This window comes from Ostrea edulis, chromosome 8 (assembly GCF_947568905.1).
Source record: "Ostrea edulis chromosome 8, xbOstEdul1.1, whole genome shotgun sequence".
Taxonomy (NCBI): domain Eukaryota; kingdom Metazoa; phylum Mollusca; class Bivalvia; order Ostreida; family Ostreidae; genus Ostrea; species Ostrea edulis.
The window spans coordinates 33,431,448-33,444,801 of NC_079171.1; the positions used below are offsets into that span (position 1 = coordinate 33,431,448).

The 13,354-nt window shown below is 36.2% G+C and overlaps 2 pseudogenes; both read left to right on the plus strand.

Moving 5' to 3' along the window:
* The first annotated feature begins 8,678 nt into the window (after positions 1-8,678).
* Positions 8,679-9,225, plus strand: LOC125677904 (uncharacterized; annotated as a pseudogene).
* A 3,143-nt stretch (positions 9,226-12,368) lies between these two features.
* LOC125677903 (uncharacterized) overlaps positions 12,369-13,354 on the plus strand; it is a 4,659-nt pseudogene continuing 3,673 nt past the window's right edge.

Below are 13,354 nucleotides of genomic sequence, written 5' to 3' on the forward strand. Positions count from 1 at the left end.
CCTTCAGTAGAATGTACTAGGAAGATTTGAAATATATTTTTTTAAGTCACCTCAAGACTGCAATTCTCTGAGAGCAGGTTTAAGCATTTATTTATATTATTTTTTTTTACCAGATACAGGTCTAGCTCTTGATGACATGGCACTAAACACGTTGAACATTGAAGAGGATGTATTAGTAACGAGAAAGAAACCTAAGAAGAGTAAGTCGTATAATTGAGAAGAGAATTACTCAGATGACCTATTAAATCATTCGTCTTCTGTCATTGTGCGTTAACATTTGAGCACTATTAACTTCTTCTCAAATACTGCTTAGCCAATCTCCAAATTTGGTATGTAGCATCTGCATGGGAAGGGGAACGCAAATTTTATGACCACACACCCCTATGGCTTTAAATTCTGGGTAAAAGCTGTAAAAATTAATGCAATTTTTAAAAGTCTTCTTATATACTCCTGGGCATCAAGTAGTCAAACTGAGTATGTAATAATGATGGGTAGGGGAGCGTATATCAAAATTGTAAATTTCATGACCCCAGGATCAAGGGTTCTGGTGCTAGGGCAGGGCTTTATTGGTCAATTTGGTGAAATGCATTAATTTTTTCAAAACTTTACTATTACTTGCCTTCTAGCAGACAGAGTATATAGTAATAACATGCAATATTCTTGAGTAAATGATATGCAAGTTAAGTCCCCCAGGATAGGTGGGGGTCTTCGGAACACCAATGATATGAAAATGGTCCATGGGTTCTGGTGTTAGGGTGGGCTCTATTGGTCATACAATTCTTTAAAAATCATCTCCTCTACCACTGGGCATCAAGCAGACAAACTAAGTACATGGATATGATGAGCAATGGTGCCTCTACCAAAATTGTGAAATTCATGGTCCCAGGGTCAGGGGTTCTGGTGTTGGAGCAGGGCTCTATTGATCATATAGTGATTTATTTAGATTTTCAAGTATTTTTTTTATGCTACGAAAGAATTATATCAATTCTGAATTCTAATTGTTTCATGTGCACATTTGCATGTAGAACAGTTTGTGTTTCAACAGCAGCATAGTGTAAAATGGGCAGATTCAGGTATGTACAAGGTATATTATATATAGAAATTTGGTTTATCATTTATGATAAACTTTAAATAAGTACAATTTGCACTATGTGCGCAAGAATTTGCGATGTGTATTTCATGCAAAAGATTTGTATTGTTATAAATGATTTGTTTATGTCAACTGATCTTCGTTCTGCAAAGAAATTAAAGCGTGATTCATTGATATACAGAGTCAAAGACCTCAAACAGCTCAGAACCAGACAGAGTCCTTATATAATGGATTTACAAAGGTAAGCAATACTTGTGACTATATTTTCAATTAATTAAATTCTCCATTTCAAGTATCATTCAATAATTTGCCATGTTTTTCTTACTGGCTCAGCTTGTTCATGACCTTCCAGGTAAGGGCTGGAAAGGGGATGCGAAATGGCTCCTAAGGAGGATGTTTCAATTTGAGGAATTAAAAGGACATTCTATAACAGGACACCATGGAACAAGAAACATGGAAAGGTGCGTCCACCTTTGGTAGACCAAGCTAAGCTTCGAGTTCCCTATGGTAAGTAAGTGATTTAATAAGAATTTAAATAGTAAAGTTATGTTGAAACACTTTATAATACTGTTAAACACAAACTTTACATTACTTTTATACACAAATGAATGCAAATTAGACATAATCTGCTGACTCGAATCTGAAGATCCTGTCTAAATTGAGGATTAAAAATGCTAATTGATATAAAATCATCATGACATCCCAACATCTTTGACCAACTGGTCCAAGACCTTATTTTTGTACTGGTGGCTCAGTGAAAATTTTAGTTTATCAATTTTGAATGAGAATTTTTTTTCAAAATTATAAGGAAAATTTAATATTTCTTTTTTATTATAATTATGTAGATATCGTAATGGAGAAATACCATGGAAGGTTGATAACCGATATTAACCTTGTCCTGGCAGATATCGTCAAGCCCCCGGGATGTGTGATTAATACCACCAAGGAACTTGAGCAACTTTAAAGGTTTATATTTGGAACAATTACTGTGGTGTAATGAACTTGGGCTGTCATCACAAGTTTCTAGTGAGCTAGATTATCAACATACAAGTAAGCGTATCTAAGATCATGTTGGAGGACATTATGTGATCGGAATAATTCCATCAATACGTGTGTCTATCGAACATTTCTTGAATTTATAGCTAAATATTATGGAGTGTTAAAAAAAGAGATTCAAATTTATACAAATAAAGGCCACACCTTCTTTGAAGGATAACAAATAAAGAATTAGTAAAAAATCAATATCAACATGTTCAAAAATCTTCTCAAGAACCACTGGATCAGAAAAATATGAAACTTATGTGAAAGCTTCATTACATGGTTTAGATTCAAGTTTGTTGAAATCATGACCGGATAAAATCTATGCATCTAGGAATACTTACGAATTCTTCTTTTCAAGAACAGCAAGGCCGATTGGTCTTGTCTCTTCAGCCCAGTAGCTAAGTACTTCGTTACTAGCTTGAAAATACGGATGTATATTTAATTGCTGTTATAAAATTTAGAAATTCATTTCAAAATTAAGGATTATATCCCTCATGCATAGCTCTTATCCTTGGACGAATTTGGCTCCACTTGTTTGGCACGCTGTTTTTGGCTATATTTAGATCTAAAACTTCATAGTTATTTCAGATTTCAAACATTTCGGTTGAGCATCACTGAAGAGACATTATTTGTCGAAATGCGCATCTGGTGCATCAAAATTGGTACCGTATAAGTTTTACATTAATACAGAAGCACCCTCATGGTAGGGTAGATTCAAGTTTTTTAAATTATGACCCACAGGAGTAGGGCGGGCCCAACTAGTGATCCAAATTATGCATATGAAAGTCTCTTTATAAATATTCTTCTCAAGAACAGCAAAGCCAATTTAAAGACCCATCTCATGACCGTACGATTGGTGAAAAAGTAGGCGGAGCCTAATCTAAACAGATGTTATTTACCTGGAGTGGCCAGGGTCTACCAAGGTGTTAATTGCTACATCCCATGGCACTCAAAGAAATACACAGACACAGAGGTGATCCAGACAGAACATGGTAGAAATCTACCTGTCCCTGCTTTTTTATAGTTTTGATATATACAGGACCTGTCTTATGGACCTTTGCAGAGTTTCTGTGGTCATGTTTGAATAATGGTTGTATTCCTAAGGGTAGCTGACACACATTCTACACCCCCCCCCTCTCTCTCTCTCATTGACTCAATGAATAATTTCTGTTATAAATATAGAGGTGTCATAAATTAATGACATAAATTATTTCAGTAAGTTACAAGTTTTAGAAATTATTGTGCAAATTATTGTTTGATTTCTGATTGTGTAATTTATAATACATGTATATAAACGGGGAAAAATTACAATTATATTGAAATTGCATTGTTCAGGGGTCTTTTTAAAAACAATTGAATTACAAGCAAATGGCAGTTGTGGACAGGTCAATGCTATCAAAACTCAGATATACTGGGCTTCCTCAATGTCTAAAGAATGCCTGTAGGTACTGACTGTTATTGTTATCAAAACACCTCTCTGGGGTAGCTCCAGACCAGTGTCTGCAGATGTCACTCCACCTGAGATATATTGTTAAATGTTTGATTGACAAGCAGCTTATAATTTGGGGGTGTTAACTTAAAATTGGGTCTTTCAGCCATGATTAGTTATATTAATACAGAAGCATCCTCAGATAGTGTAGATTCAAGTTGCTTCAAAGAAAGTCCCCTGGGGGTAGGGTAGGTTGGACCACTTATATATATTTAAACTTTTCAAGAAAGAGCTGCTTTCCGATTTTCTTTAATCAAAGTGCTTAGATGAGTGATGTGGCCCATTGGCCTCTTGTTAGTTTATTAATGCTTCTTTATGAGTATATTAATACATGCTTTTGGTATATATATTTAATTCCGAGAGTGTTCTTCATGATTTTGAATACAAGTATTAATTTTTTGATACTGTTATCAGTAATTCAGTATTATGTTGTTTTATTATTTATTTAGTTTTTTTTGTCATTTATGGACTTTTAATCTTAAAGACAGCAATTTAAAGTTTTATAAAATGATTTTAAAATTTGTTTTATCATTTATGGAATGTTTAAATCTTAATTAGGCAGCAATATAAAGGATTTAAACATTATGTTTTATTTGGAAAGCATTCTGAAGTGACATGGAAATTGTGTTCAAATTTAAGCCAATGAAATCTTGTTTCGAGTGAGTACAATCACATTCATTTATAAGCATTCGGAAGTTACTCGGAAATCATTTGGAAGCAACTCGGAAATCATTTGGAACTTTCTAGCGTTCAATTTGAGGATCTTCATTTGGAACCATTCGGAATTTTGTTCCAATACTCCGAATGATGATTCGGAAGTTCGAAATGAAGAAGTACAACTTGGAACTTCTACACACGGGTTAAGTGCAACTTGGAACTTGGAGGAAAGAGATTGATCATTGGAGTAGTTAAAAGTTGTGTCATATATGCAAGAAACTCAGAGGGAGCATTGGATGGACCAAAATGGCAGAACTGCCGAGAGACCGATTAGAGACTGGGCCACCATTCACCTTTGTGGGAATCGATGTTTTTGGGCCCTGGCCTATTGTCTTCAGGAAAACCCGAGGTATGTAGAAGAATCCTAATCGTTGGGCCATTCTCTTCACGTGCTTAGTGTCTCGAGCTGTCCATGTTGAACTCATCGATATGCTAAGCAGTTCTTCATTTATTAATGCCTTACGCAGATTTGTTGCTATTCGTGGGCAGGTGCAGCATTTTAGGTCCGACAGGGACACCAATTTTGTAGGAGGAACAAAAGAGCTCAACCTAGATGTCCACTTCATAGAAAAGGGTCCAGTTGCCACCTATTTGTTATTTCGGATTTCAAATATTTCGGTTGAGCATCACTGAAGAGACATTATTTGTCGAAATGCGCATCTGGTGCATCACAATTGGTACCGTATAATTTTTACATATAAATAACCATTCCCTGTAAGCATCAAAACATGTGGAAAACGACCGACACGGATTTCGACGAAATTTTACACAAACTATAGGGCTCATGGCGGGTGTGATCGGTTGACAGGGGATGCTTACTCCTCCTAGGCACCTGATCCCACCTCTGGCGTGTCCAGGGTTCCGTGTTTGCCCAACTATCTATTTTGTATTGCTTGTAGGAGTTATGAGATTGATCACTGTTCGTTATTTTCGCCTTTCATACATACTTTAGTCCTTTAATCATGATACCTTTGAAAACCAAGTTACGTCCTTTTTGGGAAGTGAAAGCAGAAATTTATGAAGGGTGGTTTGGATATTTTGTGCTGGTTTAAGTCTTTAAATCAACTAAAAGATTTCAGTTGACACGTAAGTGTTTGTCGGAGACTGTAATGCTCTCGATGGGTAGCTTTCAATAATGATGTATCCGTGGATTTACGCTGCGATCGTGATTACAACAGGGATAACTTGTGTGCAAACATTTCTAAGAAAAGGAAATACATAAGTGGCACTAAAGATGTCCAATGCCATTGTCACAACAGTTCAGATCCGTGAGTACGTTGTAAAATAACTACACAGTTAACAAATGCATATATATATATATATACATACATATATATATATATATATATATATATATATATATATATAGTTATGCAAGAGGCGTGTTGTGGGATATATTGCGTATCTCAGACTCACGTTGTGGAATCCTTAGGTGGTTCATGGGTCATCTATATTTTGACCCAAAAACCATGTAGTCTAAACTTCACAGAAATGTTCAAAATATTATCATAAAAAACAAAAACAAAATTTTTTTTTAACCCACAAGGATATATAGAAAAATATCCCAACGCAAAATCTATTTTTAGAACAGTCAGTCTAAGTCCCTAGCTTTCAACATTTTGTGTATCTATAAATGTCAAGTGGAAAGTCCCACAATACGGTTTAGTGATACACGCAATGCATTTTGGGAGGACAATGGCGGAGTTGAGCAGAAGGAAAAGAGGCTAAGAGCTGTAAGTATGTTGTTCTTATTCAGGAGGAAATAGTAAAGCGATTGAATATAACGCATATTTATGATAATTAGACGAGAGAACGAGGGACTGTCGGACTTGTTTGATCTTAAGCACAATAGGCGGACGACCCAGCCTGAAGCGTAAACAAGAGCATGACAACCTCAACAAAAGTTAAAAGAACATGCATGGATTCGGAATACAAGTTACATACATTGGGTACTAGTCCGTGAGTTGTGAAAACTTAGCGGTTATATTACTCTTTTTTTTAAATTTGCATACATGTTTACCTCCGATGAAAGAAAAGAGGGATATTATCTGATCATATACCACAGGAATCTCTTTCACAAAACTTAGTATCAAAGATTTGTCTTAAGACCAAAATTTATCGTAAGATGGCACCATAGCTGTTTCACAAACTGGAACAGTAACTCCTGAAAAAATACCCCAGACTTATTTTCTGGTCATCTGAATTAACTTAGAGGTAGATAAACAAGGGTCCTACTGAATGCTAAATGTTTTAGATTGAATGTTTATATATTACACTCTTCTTCCTGTCTGCATCATTTGTCTGGGGTGTGACCTCATGGTTGAAGTTTTTAGTCATTTTAAAATCATAATGTCAGCATTAAGATGTTATAATCTCATATATGTCGCTGTTTTTGTTTAAGGTTAAGTGAACATGACCGAAATATTATGCGAGTATACTCGCTATGATAACTATCTGCATCATTTGTCCCTGGCGTATAGTTTGAAATGCATTAGTGTAAAGATGTAAAGTTGTTTTAAAAAATCACTGTTATGAGTATGGCACATACTTCATATATTTTAAAAGTATAATACAAATGCATTTTAGAAATACTTATAGTTTAAAAAGACAGTCATGTTACATATTGTATATAATTGTTATATTGTATCTAATGGGTAGGTTGTGAAAAACGTTATTATATCCAACCTTCGGGGGTTTTAATCCAACACTTGTTGCAGGCAACCACAAGGTGACTGGCACCTCTGGTTTTTAGATCTACCGGTCATAGACAAGAATACATGCGATGGTAAAGTGTCCTTTATCCGTCTGTCTGTGTGTCTGTTTGTTAGTCTCTTTTTGTCTGTCTCTCTATCTGTTAACTACCCATACAGCTTTTGTCTGATTTCAATAAAACTCATTACATAGGTAGACAATATCAAGACACACAATTTTCTTTATTGGTTCTTGATTTCGATGAATGATGGTGCCATGGTTACAAAAATTAGAATAATCTGTGAAATTCTTTCCAAATACTTCTCCTCCTACAGTTTTGGTCTGATTGAATAAAATTTTGTACACAAGTAGATTACATCAAAATTCATAATTCTATTTATCAGTATTTGATTTCAATAAATGGTGTTGCCATGGTTACTAGAAGTAGAATAATTTGTAAAATTCTTTCAAAATGCTAGTCGTTCTACAGTTTTGACCTGATAAAATTTAATATTTCCGGTCCAAACCAATAGAGCTACAGTCGTATCAGAGACTTGGTTATTTATATACAGTGAATCAAATTAAACTATATAATTAAATGAGGAAGAAAGAATGCAAATCTAATTCCTAAGTTGTTGGGTTTTTGTTTTTTGTTTTGTTTTGATGACATATCTATTTTCAGCTATCTATTCTTATGTGATCTTTCATTATTAAAAAAAAATAATACCTAAGATAAAATGTTTTATCGATATCAAGAATGTTCACATCTATTATTATTGTATATGAAATAAGCCGTTCTTGGCACACTGATTTTGACTGCGGATAACTCCGTTTACCTGATCAGGATATGGGGCTCACGGCGGGTGTGACCGGTCAACAGAGGATGCTTATTTCTCCTAGGCACCTGATCCCACCTCTGGTGTGTCCAGGGGTCCGTGTTTGCCCAACTATCTATTTTGTATTGCTTGTAGGAGTTATGACATTGATCACTGTTCGTTATCTTCACCTTGCATAATGCATAAAAATTTTCCCCATTAACTTTTTGAAATAAAATATAATCTTTAACTAATAAACATGATATCTTATTAATGTTATTTTACCCCTGCAGATAAAGTTAGCCTGGTATATAGGATTTGCCTTGTCTGTCTGTTTATCTGCCTGTCTAGGTGACAAGTGTTGAGGAGGGATTGCCATGCCATGGCCATAACTTTGGGGGGGGGGGGGGGGATTGGCCATTTATATTTGACAGAGATGGACATGACCATGTGTTTGTCATGACCTTGACCTGGTGTCACCAGGAGAAAATATTTCGTGTTGTGACCTTTATCAGATGTTATTTAGACAAGGTCACAAGGAGAAAAATGTATGAAATTTTGGTCTGGGTCATAGCTGTATCAGAGGAAAGAATCTATATAACTAGACACAGAGGTTACTTAAAACCTAATGCCATTACTTAGATCATTTCATTTGATGAAGGTCGGTGGGGATGCGAGAAACTGTGTCTGGACCATTGCTGTGTAACAGAAACAAAAGTTTTAGTACCCACGGAAAGGTCTTGTCACAAGGTATACTCATGTGAGTATTCATAAGCTCTAGCACTTACTGTTCAAAAGTTATTAGCAAGGTTAAAGTTTCAGACAGAATTACAGAATGAAAGACAAGACAAAATCTAATGTAATTTCCTTGTCTGACGAGATTCCCCTCGGTACTGCAACATTCCAACGCTTGAAGGCTAAGATCTGGGCAAATTCAATTCATAGATTTAAGTTTGTTGTTGCAGCGTCGGGGGGAACCTATATCCTTGAGTATCTCAACTGGATCTGTGACGGTACAGCAGAGGTACTCAAAAGCAAAGGCTACACTGTCTCTGCAAGAGTGGACTTACGCCTATTTTGTTCCCATAGGGATTTACAAAAAACAAGTTACTAGACCCAGTCCCTATCTGTTAAAATACGGTTACTACATAAGGGCAATGAGTAAACTTTTAGGAGACAAGGCGTGGAGCGTTTACGATGAAAACTTTCGAATGTTGAAAGAGTCCACTGACTTGCCATGGCAAAAACCGGTCGAGGAATTACGAATCAAAGCTGCCTCCACTCATTATCAGTTACAGCAGCCCTTTCGTTCAAGCACAGGCAATAAGTCTATCAAATTCTGCTATGCATTCAACAACGGAAAACAATGTATCCACAACTAAAGGGTTAACTGTAAAGTTAGAAAACAAAAACAACCATTAAATGCAATCGCTAAGTCCTCAACAAGCACCCAATCAGCTTCCCTCTCCAGTCAGCCCAAAACGTTTTAGTAGATTCCTAGCCGGATATGATAGTGGCCTTCCTTTTTACTGATGGATTTAAATTAGGGTGTATACATGTATCTGCCCCTTCACCATGTGTACCCCAAAACCATAAATCCACATTGGAACCCCCAGAAATTATTAAACATTATATACAAGTGGCTTTATGCAAAGGACGCATTGCTGGCCCATTAAAAAAAAAAACATTTGAAAGTTATGTTGTATCACCATCATGATTAATCCCAAAAAGCCAAACAGGAAAATTTAAGGTACTTCATGATATTTCCTTTCCAAATAAAAACAACAACAAACAATTAGCCAATGTTATTATACCTCACTGATTTTTCACTATATAAACGTAGGTTAGATGTGGCTAATTCCCTGGATATTTCCGTTGTGGGACTAATTCCCGTTTTGCCGTGCGTTAGTCAATATTGAACTAATCCCTGCTTTTAATTCCTGTTATCCGTAATCCTCTAGATTTCACTTTGGAATATAGAAAAAGGCCTGAAATGTTCTCCATAGTTTTTCAGCCAATGAGGCACGTGATTTTTAATTTTATAGACAACAATTCGACTGAACATGGCGATGTAAACAAGGTTTTATGATTTAGATGAGAGAGAATTGGAAAATCTACTTCATTCTAGAGATAGTGAAAACACAAACTCATTAGGGCATGAATGTGTGTATTATAAAACTATGCAACCGAGAAAGACATGGATTTATCAGAAACTGAGCGACAACCAAATGATCAAATGAAGTTTTCTGCGAAAATTCTAAGCGGAGATGAAAAATGTTTTTGCTTTGTGTTTTTGGATGAAAAAAGTTGATGAAGAGCGATATGCGAAGAAATCTATGGTTAGCCTGCGATGTGGTTTACAGAAACATTTTTGAAGATGAGAAAAGATAATTAACGACGAGAGATTCAAAACTGCAAATGAAATGTTTAACGCCGTGGTTGTGAAACTGAAGAAGTCTAGCACTGGGGAACCTAAATCAAAGGAACCTCTCTCACAAGACATGAATAAATTATGAGACTGTTTACAGCTTGGAAAATCATCAGAGAAAGACTACAGATTCTACAGGGAGGAAATATGTAACAGACAGGAACGTCAAACAAAAAACCATAGGGGAGACGACCTACAGGATATGACAAGTAAACAGGACAGAATGTATGACAAACCTAGTCAGTGAAACGTGTGTCAAACTAGTATTTTCCGGGGGGATAAGCCCCAAGCACCTTAGAGCGTACATAGTGCTATATGAATATGGTATTATTATTATTAATTCAATTTCAGTAGATTTTAACATTATTGAAAATGAAAAACATTTGTGTTTGATGATTAACTCTTTGTTTTGTTTATTTCAAAGGTGATCCTCGTTGTCCAGTAAATTCCTTCAAGTATATTGGAAAGCTTCATCCATAAAACCCAATTATCGCTCCATTGAGAAGGATGGCCAATTACTTTTTCTGAAAACAAATGAGATGGTCACCTCGAATGACCCTACCATTGTAAGAGTTGAGGAAAACACTTTCACCAGAAACATGGACACTTGGCTCACCTCTCTACAAGCCAAAAGATGAGAGAACATGGAAGATTACTGATTTCATTTAGAGAAATTGGCAAAGATAATAATTCTTTATATGACACATTCCATCCAAAGAAGTTCCCTGCTGTTGTAAAATGCACCGCAATTCTATGTGGTTTTCAAGGAAACTCATATTCATACAATGATTTATCCGTAGCGCCGAAATTGGGATATTCTATTAAAGATGTGTAATTCTTTTCTTAAATACATTGTCCTGATGCAAGGAAATGAAGATTATATCAAATGAGCGATTTTTCACTCTGTGTGAATACGAATGGACTGATTCAGTCTCAAGCAGTGCATTTCAGACGTTGACATTGAACAAAGGTCATGGACTACCTCTAAAAGAACAGGCGCGTAGCTACGTTTTCGTCAAAACGCCCGGGCGTACACATAAAATAAACCTATTAAATGCTACAAACATAGGTGAAAAATAAGTGTCTGCAGTATTTGCGGTACATTAGTCTCCCTATTGGTACTGATATCTTGTTAGTGTTACACCTTTCCGGGTCTAAAACGTTGTCGTTACGGCATGTTTTCTCTATCATTGTTCCGGCAAGTTGTGAAACCGATCAAATTACAAAATGAAGAAGATTGATGAATATTTTAAACGGAGTGTTACTAAACCACCACAGGAAGCTGAGCCATAATCCCTCTGGCAAACATACAAAAATAATTAAAATTTGTAAAATTTCAATTATCTATGATTATTTTTTCAAGATCTTAACTGCGATGAGTCCTTGCTTTTTGGGGTATTTTTTCAATTACACACATCGTCTACGTTTCCTAAATCCCAGGAGCTTACGGGGGCCTTCGCCCCTCATCTCGCCGTACAATAGGCGTACACATCAATTAACTGAGGCTATGCGCCTGAAGAAGACACCCAAACAAAATGTGTTTGTGAAACACTAATGTCCCCGATATTGGTAAATTCCAAAGATGGCCAATATCACACGGACACATACCTTGGTACCAGTAGAAATAATGCCCATGTGCAAAATGAAAGCTAATTTTAGCATCTACAACTTATGACCATTGTCATTTTTCTTACAAGTAGGTCAAATGTCAAGGTCGAAAGGCTTAGTACCCATGGAAATGTCTTGTCACAAGGCATACGCAAACGAAATATCAAACCTCTAACGCTTACTGTTCAAAAAGTATAGTTTTCAAAAAGTACGTCAAACTCCAATGTCAAGGTCACCGGATCAAACATTTTGGTCCCCACTGAAAGGTCCTGTCACAAGGAATATTCATGTGAAAAATCATAACCCTAGTACTGACTGTTCAAAAGTTATTTGCAAGGTTAAAGTTTTCAAAATGTAGTTCAAACTCCAATGTTATGGTCACATGGTCAAAATTGATTGATTGTATCTTGCTAAAACGTCTCGCTCGAGAATTTTTCAATCATATGGAGACGTCACCAAGACCGGTGAAGGGCTTCAAATTTTAGACCTATGCTTGGCGCTTACGGCCGGTTCACGTTTCACTGAACGAAGGCCATATGGACCCGCATCCAGAACCTCGGGATTGTGACCACCTTCATGAAACAGCTGATGGCCTTGCCTTGGAATCATATTGTGGACGTGTTCCGGGTGCTGAGGGAGAAGTGCCCATCCCACCTTCAGCAACTGGTATAGTACATCAACCGGCAATGGATGGAAGACGCCACCTTCCCCATCCGTTCGTAGATCATATTCGAGTTTACGATAAGGACAACCAACGATGTTAAAGGTGCGTGTGTATTAAATCAAATTACTATGATGAATTACATACACCTATCGTATTGATTGATTGTATCTTGCTCGAATGTGGGACTAAAGGCCGGGGTTCTCGAATCCCAGCAGCGACATACCTTACGCGAGTACGTTAAGGCAGGTTATGAAAAATTTTATTGGGATAAAATCCGCGAAACAATGTGACGTCATAATTGAAATAAGTATATCACTAAGTATATATTAAATTCCGATTTTATTTTTTATTTAAGTTTTATTTATGCATAAAATAAACCATGCAGCTATTAAGATCCAACGAAATTCGAAATGCTACACTGCTGTTGTGTAATTTCTGTCTGATCGATATGAAAGTAAACTGATGACGTCATGACTATACATCGAGTGACGTTGACACATGCAAGGAATTTGTTTATGTGTGCCATGCAAATATCGACAAAATGTAGAGTATTTGAAATATATGGCATGGGATATATGGAATATATAGGTGAAATGCTGAGAATTTATTGATATTAAGAAGGTATGTTGATATTATTCATTGACAACTTTGATTAACGGAGGAAACATTCCATTTAGCATGTCGATCCGATTTTCCTCTGTCACAGACTGAAATAAAACTGCAAAAGTAGCACATTAGCCCGCATACTTTTAGAGACTTTTTATACACCGTTTGAAAGGTCATAAACTAATGTACACAGCAATTACTGATA